At 36.7% G+C, this 7,159-nt stretch overlaps 1 long non-coding RNA gene across 5 annotated transcripts; it reads right to left on the bottom strand.

Moving 5' to 3' along the window:
- Positions 1-2,379: 2,379 nt before the first annotated feature.
- LOC132636244 (uncharacterized) lies at positions 2,380-6,153 on the bottom strand. Of its 5 annotated transcripts, none has more exons than XR_009581123.1 (6): positions 5,839-6,153; positions 5,663-5,706; positions 4,779-4,873; positions 4,590-4,688; positions 4,133-4,269; positions 2,382-2,678 (listed from the first exon to the last, which is right to left on the bottom strand). It is a non-coding gene; the product is annotated as an uncharacterized LOC132636244 (long non-coding RNA). The 5 variants fall into 5 exon arrangements; XR_009581120.1 differs by having other exon boundaries at positions 2,384-2,678; positions 4,133-4,246; positions 5,839-6,151; XR_009581118.1 differs by having other exon boundaries at positions 2,381-2,678; positions 4,133-4,688.
- Between the last annotated feature and the right edge of the window lie 1,006 nt (positions 6,154-7,159).

The raw sequence follows: 7,159 nt of genomic DNA, 5'->3' as shown, positions 1-7,159 counted from the left end.
ACATACTCAGTACATTCTTCGTACTGACGTCCTTTTGTTTGTGGATGCTGCGTCATGCTCGCAGGTGGCCAGGGAGACAGACTTGATCCATAACTTTATTACTTAGGGACTACATAGCGGAGCTCCATTTCTTTTGGAGTTACAGCTTTTGGTATTTATTCTTTTGTGTACATATTTATGGGCATAGCGGGGTCCTGTCCCGCCTACATAATATGACATACTCTCATTAGAGGCTCGTAGACATGTGTATATTGTTAGATGTATTTGGCCTTGTGGCTAGTCTTGTGTATATAATTTTGTTAGACTCGTCAGCTTATGTACATCTATATGGGCATTGTTATTGATAGTGATATTTATATATATTTATGTATCGTTGGCCAATGGGATTAGTATGAATAATGGATGGAAAATATGATTAAGCTATGTGGCTCACCTAGATGTAAATGTAAAAGTATGATAAGAGGTTCCCTGGTGGGTTAGCACCGGGTGCCCGTCGCAGCCCTCCGGTTGGGTCATGAAACTTGCCATGGCCGGGTATGTGAAACATCGATCCCTCATGGTCGGGTATGCTATGAGTACGAATATGACTATGAATATGAATGCGAATATGGATTTGAAAATGTACATAAATACGGATACAGATATGGATGTATGGATATGTACATGTGTATGTACACAAGCACGGATTATAAATGGAAGGTCCCTATGAAAGGCAAGTAAGTGTTTATGACGATGGTTCTACTACCTCCCATCTTATGCTATTTCTTATGTTGTTTCTTATGCTTCTATAATGATGTTGATTATGCTTTACATACTTATTCAATTCTTCGTACTGACGTCCTTTTGTTTGTGGACGCTGTGTCATGCCTGTAGGTGGCCAGGGAGACAGGCTTGATCCATAGCTTTATTACTCAGGGACTACGTAGAGGAGATCTATTTCATTCGGAGCTACAGATTTTGGTATCTATTCTTTTGTGTACATACTTATGGGCATGGCGAGGTCCTGTCCCGCCTATATGATGTGACATACTCTTCTTAGAGGCTCATACACATGTGTATATGGTTAGATGTCTTTAGCCTTGTCAGCTTATATTTTGTAAATCATTTTGATAGCCTTGTCGGCTTATGTATATTGATATGGGCATAGTTGTTGATGATGATATAAATGTATTGTTGCCCAATGACATTAGTATGAATGATGTGAATGTACGATAAGATGTGCCCAGGTAGGTTAGTACCGGGTAGCTATCATGGCCCTCTGGTTGGGTCGTGACACTTATCTCCGTCTACTTTCATGGCTTCTCCTTGCATTTTCTTAGCTCATCTTGCTTCATAACTACCTATTACTTTTCGATTGCCCCATTGTCGGGTGTCATAATTCCTCTAATACTTTAGTCAGTCCTTGTACTCATACTCAAGCTTACTTGTTCCCCCCTTAAAGGTTTTACCTTACAGTGTTGTATTTCATTGTCATTCTCAATTGAAACTTATAGGGATACTCGAAATAGTGATGTGCCTAACTATCTGTCCAGCCGAAATAGTACTTTTCATTCCAATAACTGATGCCCGATGTCCACTTGTAGCGTCGTCTTTATTTTATCATCCCATATCAACGTGTTCTATACTTTCCCTTTAATCAATCTGTAGCAATCATAGACGTATAATCTTTATTATCTCTTAAATCCTTTGTCCTCGTCCTTAAATTTTAGGAATGTTTTTATAGAGTTTCCCCTATACTTCATACTATCCAAAACCTGCACGTAGCCCAGAAAATACATGCAATGCCTCACAGGGCCAAATATATACATGCGTACCACACCTTAGCCTCACAGGGCTCTCAACATCGAACAGAAATGCAAAGATGACGAAACTTACCTGATGCATCACAACTCGGAATACACTTGAACTTTTGTCAATCGTCCTTGTATATTTCCCTGGTCACATCCATTCATTGGCTATACATTTCAATAATACTTGCAACATTCTTACCATATCTGATTTATAATCCTTTTTACCATTACTTACACTACAAGAAAAATGGCCTTTAACGAAGAGAAATCAGGTCCCTAAAAGTCAAAATCTGGTCTCTAATGGTCAATAGCGACCAGAAATAGTTGGTCGCCACTGGTCGTAATAGGCTCCGACGCTAAAAGTCTTTGGCGACGAGATTATTTTGCTGGTCGTTAAAAGTATTTTGGTACCGGAGTTAATCTGGTCCCTAAAATATTATTAGAGACTATTTTACTGGTCGCAATTATTTAACATCTGGTCGTTGTAGCTCCAAAGTGCTAGCCGTAACCTGGTCCTTAAATGCCTTTAGCGACACGAGTTCTCGTCCTAAGGATTGATGTCCAGAATTATAATTTCTCTTTATGAATAATATATGTGCAGGTCATATTATACTTGCAAGAAGAAAATTTGAATACAAAAGGACAATACAAAGGTAAATGCTACTTATATATATATATATATATATATATATATATATATATAATAGTCATTAATTAGAAAAAATGATTAACATCTATGATGTGAGTCACAACTTTTACTCAACCCCTAAGCAAAAATCTATCCCTAAACTATGATATAAAGTTCTGTATAATATTTATAGCAAAATGATCGCCAACATGTATGTCTTCAAAACCTTCAACTTGACCTGTAAATTCAGCCTCCAAAAACTGCAAAGAGTAGAAATGAATTCAAATTAACCAAGCATCCCAATCTATTATAATTGCAGCTATATATACTAAAACAGCAGCTTTGTCGATATATCTTTGCACTTAGTCAAAGTAACAAACTAGAATATCAATGAACCTTATCAAATTGTGAACCAGAAGCCACATAGTATGTCAGGGTACATATATGAATCTATGATACGAGGTGCATACAATGAGTCTTTACATATCAATCACTTCTCATCTTTGTCCTGAAACTAGTTTCTTCATTCATCCTTAAGCTCTGAGAATGAAGAGAGTACAATCAGTCTTCTAATCATTCACAAATACACATAACTCGACTACAGACATTAATGATTTAAGAAGTGATTCCCCAAGCAATTTAAAAAATTTCAATCCAGATTGATTTTTTTTGGTCATTCAAAAGTTGAAATGTTTCTGGTCTAAAAACGCCATAGCAATACCACCCCAAGTAAGAACACTATTAGTTCTTCCCAAAAAGGCAAATTAAGGTGCAAACCTGTAGTAATTTTATTGAAACTCCATATCAAACACAATAGCTACTATGAGTTAGTCTTCGAATCCACTACAATCTACCTTGATATTACACATAGTCTTTAGTAGTCTCCAGAATGTCTACAATGCTTAGAACTCCTGGAAAGCTAAATGCAGTGATTTATAGTCAATCATAATGTGATTGACCATCTTGCTAATACAATTGACTGGGGAAATGGCAAAAGAAAAGCAAAGCTATAAAAAGCAGCCAGTATGCACCTTTCGTATTGTATTAACATGTTATGAAAAATACTTGTAATACTTCATCATGCATCTCTCATAAGTAGGTGACGAGCAAAAACTTAAGGCTTGTACAAAGTAGTTAATGAATAATAGTTTCAATAAACTGAAAAGAGGAGGTGACTTGACATGTTCTCCATCAGATATTCATTTGCATCTTCCACCAATTATTGCAGTGTAGAAGCATTCTACATGAGAATTCAAGGAGGCAACAAATAGTGAGAAGGCTTAGGTGATAACTTTTGAAAATTGAAAAATACAAGGCCTCTTTTCCTAAAGTTTCAACATGCCTTTTGTTGCCCCTTTAACACAAAAATAAGAGAAAATAACAAATGTGGAGGACAAATATGTACTGAAGAGATAAGATTTATAAGCTTTGGAATAATGCACAAAAAATATATAGCATATATAGAGATGAGACCCATTCACACTATCAACATAAATCAATATACCTCATTTATCATACTAATAGTGGTAAAACAAAATACTTGAGATGGTTAACACATTGGTTTCATAGAAAGAAATTAAAGCAACTACCTTGCGACCTTACATACCCATCAACAGTTATTAATCTAGCTTACGTTGCGACCTTGCATAACCAGCATCTGCCCATAAATTCACCCAAAAAAATAGATATCTGAATACAAAAAATGTGTTCATACCATTTACATGGATTGAGAAATTTGACCACACAAATGTCTTTACAATGATCATCTGTGCGAGCCACCCGTCCTTGATCAAGCACTCTAGCCTCCATCGTTAAGTGCAAAGCCGATCTAATATGCCAAAAAAATTAAGCCTGACTATGCCAAATTATTTGTTAATATATACATGCCCAACTTAATGCAAAATTGCTTTAAAGAAGTGCTACTGAAATTCTTTCAAGTTATTTGTCACTCCATAATAAATGTGAGAAGTGTTCTATCCAAATCTCTTTTCTAGGCCATCAACAACTTCATGGATTCTCTTAACAATCTTCTCAAATTTAATTTATCTCTGAAGGGCTCAGATCTAGCAAATAAAGGAGCAAAACAACATCTAGAAGAATGCTAAATAGGTGGTAAGTGGTAACTTATAAATTAAAGCGTCAAAAAAGGGAAAGAAGAGCACCGCACCAACCTTTTAGTTTACTCTTAAACTTTTCTATAGATCAATCACATTTTTCCTCTCCTTCTCAAATCCTATAGAATTTGCTTCAAACTGTCCAATATGGCCTCCCTGATATGTAAAAACATGTAAGAGTATCTCAAAATTTTCAACGTTAAGTGTGACTAATACTCAATTAATATAGACTGGGATTACTGTTACCTTTAGAGATGATGCATAGCCAGGACATCTAAATTCAATGTATTCAACTACGTCTCCGGTTCTGTTAATTAGCGGAAGACGACGCACTTATGCACCTGATAAGGCATTTATGCAATTTAATGACCCATCATAATGTAAACCATTGTAAGCATACGTCTATGGTTGCAACAGTTACATTGTTTATGTTGGAAGAAAGTAAAACTAATATTTTTAATAGAAAAATGAGAGGAAAAGGCAAACAATGATAAAAAAGATAAATGCCTTTCCAAGTCTAAGAGAGGTGCCACATCGCTCTCCTTTTGCCTAGCTTTTAATATTTATAGATATATATAATGATTGGAGAAGCTTTTGTTTCAATTCTTCACCGAGAGAATTTTAGAGGCCATATGTTTCTCTATCAACTCTGCAGCTGTTATATTCTTCAAGGAAATTATCCCAAAACACAATTCATCTCTAAAAGGGTATGAAATAGCAAGCAAAATAATTTTGAACCTTAATCAAGAAAAAGATATTCAAAATCATACAAAAGAACCCATCATGGAGTGTGGAACACCACCAGATTTGCCTTCTAAATCTTTAATTGTCCATCAAGTTCCCATAAATCATTGAAGCAAATAGAAATTTCTAAAAGGTTTATCTATCGAAAAAGAATTCCTAACAGGTTACCGAACAAATATACTTGGATGAATTTGGGTAGAATGAATATGCAACAATTGTTCAGTTCACAAAGCATTATTACATTTTTTGGTCCACCACGACTAGGAAACCAACAAAAAAATGGAATATTATGCAAATAATCCACCTACTAACCAAAAAATCAAAGTCCCATATCTACTCTAAGAATAAACAAAATTAAGATGTTAAAAAAGCCCTGAGCTACTTACCAGTGCCATAGTGTTAGGCTTTGAAACCCAATTACACGCTACATCTAGCAAAACAATATCCAAAATCAGCATCAACGAAAGTCACATTTGATTTCGGCAAAATACTTTTAGAATATTTATAGAGGAACCAAAAAGAAAAAGAAGAAACTAAGCAACTGGAGAAAGAAAAGCTTTACCGAATGTGGAATGGTTATAAGCTGCGAATGTGGAGAGAGGCAAAGCGAAAGTCATCTTCATTATTCAGCGTGTAAAGAATAAAGGTTAGGGTTTCTTAGTGGGGATCGGACCTATAGATGATTATGGAATAGTGGCGAGGTTAGAGCAAGGGTTTTCAGAAATAGAATGGTAATTTGGGAGAGAGATTTAGTCCAGGGTTTTTTTATATCTTAAATTCTTTCATTTTTATTAAGGAAAAAATTGGGTGGCCTTATTTGTAGCACTCAACTTACAGCAATAAGGACCAGGTCTTATTGTTTTCACGACAAGATTTAGTCCCGTCGCAGTAAAATTTCAGAAGGTCAATGATTCCTAAATGCCCTGCAGCCTCCTATTTCTAAGTGTGGACGGCTTCACACCCATAAACAGGACTCTACCGGACACGGTCTGTAGACACTCCGATGATGAACTACTCTGATACCACTTCTGTCACGACCCAAACTGATGGGCCATGACTAGTGCCCGAGCTGGGCACCGGTATACAACCTGCTAGATATAATCAGACTGAAACTGAAAACAATATGGCACTCTGTAAAAGCATGTTGTGAACTCATCATGTAATACATCAAAAAGGACCTGTCTCCTGAGAAGTCACAGCTAACCAAAGCATAAACAAATATGCAAGCCGACAAGGCTGCCACTACACACGGGAATATCCAAAACGAACTATATCTGTATAGCTGACCAAACTGCATATACACAACCCACACATGTCTACAGACCTCTACGAGCACACTAGTAAAACATGGCGGTACAAGGCCTCGCCATACCCCTGAATATGCATAAGTCGATATCAAAAGGATATGTACCAAAATGACTCAAGCTCCGGAACAATGGAGCTCTCCATGTAGCTGAGTAGCTGTCCTAAGCTGGAAGATCACCACACTGAGTATCTATACCTGCGGGCATGAAACGCAACCCCCGAAGAAAAGGGGTTCTGTACGAAAAATGTACCGAGTATGTAAAGCATGAAGTACAATAAAGAAGATCGTGATTGAGTAAAAGATGACAGGAGACAAGTATGATGAATAAATATACCAATACACCTATGCCTTATGAGATGAGAGTCATACACACCTACATAATATACCGTACCCGGCCCTCTAGTGAGGGACTCAATGAAACGATCATATATATACCGTACCGGGCCCTCTAGTAAGGGACTCGGTGAAATGATCATTATTATACCATACCCAACCCTCTAGTGAGGGACTCGGTCAAAATAATCATATATATACCGTACCAGGCCCTCAACTGTGGGACCGGTGAACAATGCAATGA

This window comes from Lycium barbarum, chromosome 1, assembly GCF_019175385.1.
Source record: "Lycium barbarum isolate Lr01 chromosome 1, ASM1917538v2, whole genome shotgun sequence".
NCBI classification, from domain to species: Eukaryota; Viridiplantae; Streptophyta; class Magnoliopsida; order Solanales; family Solanaceae; genus Lycium; species Lycium barbarum.
Note: the sequence above shows the minus strand (reverse complement) of the source record. Positions and strands in the feature narration are given on the sequence as shown.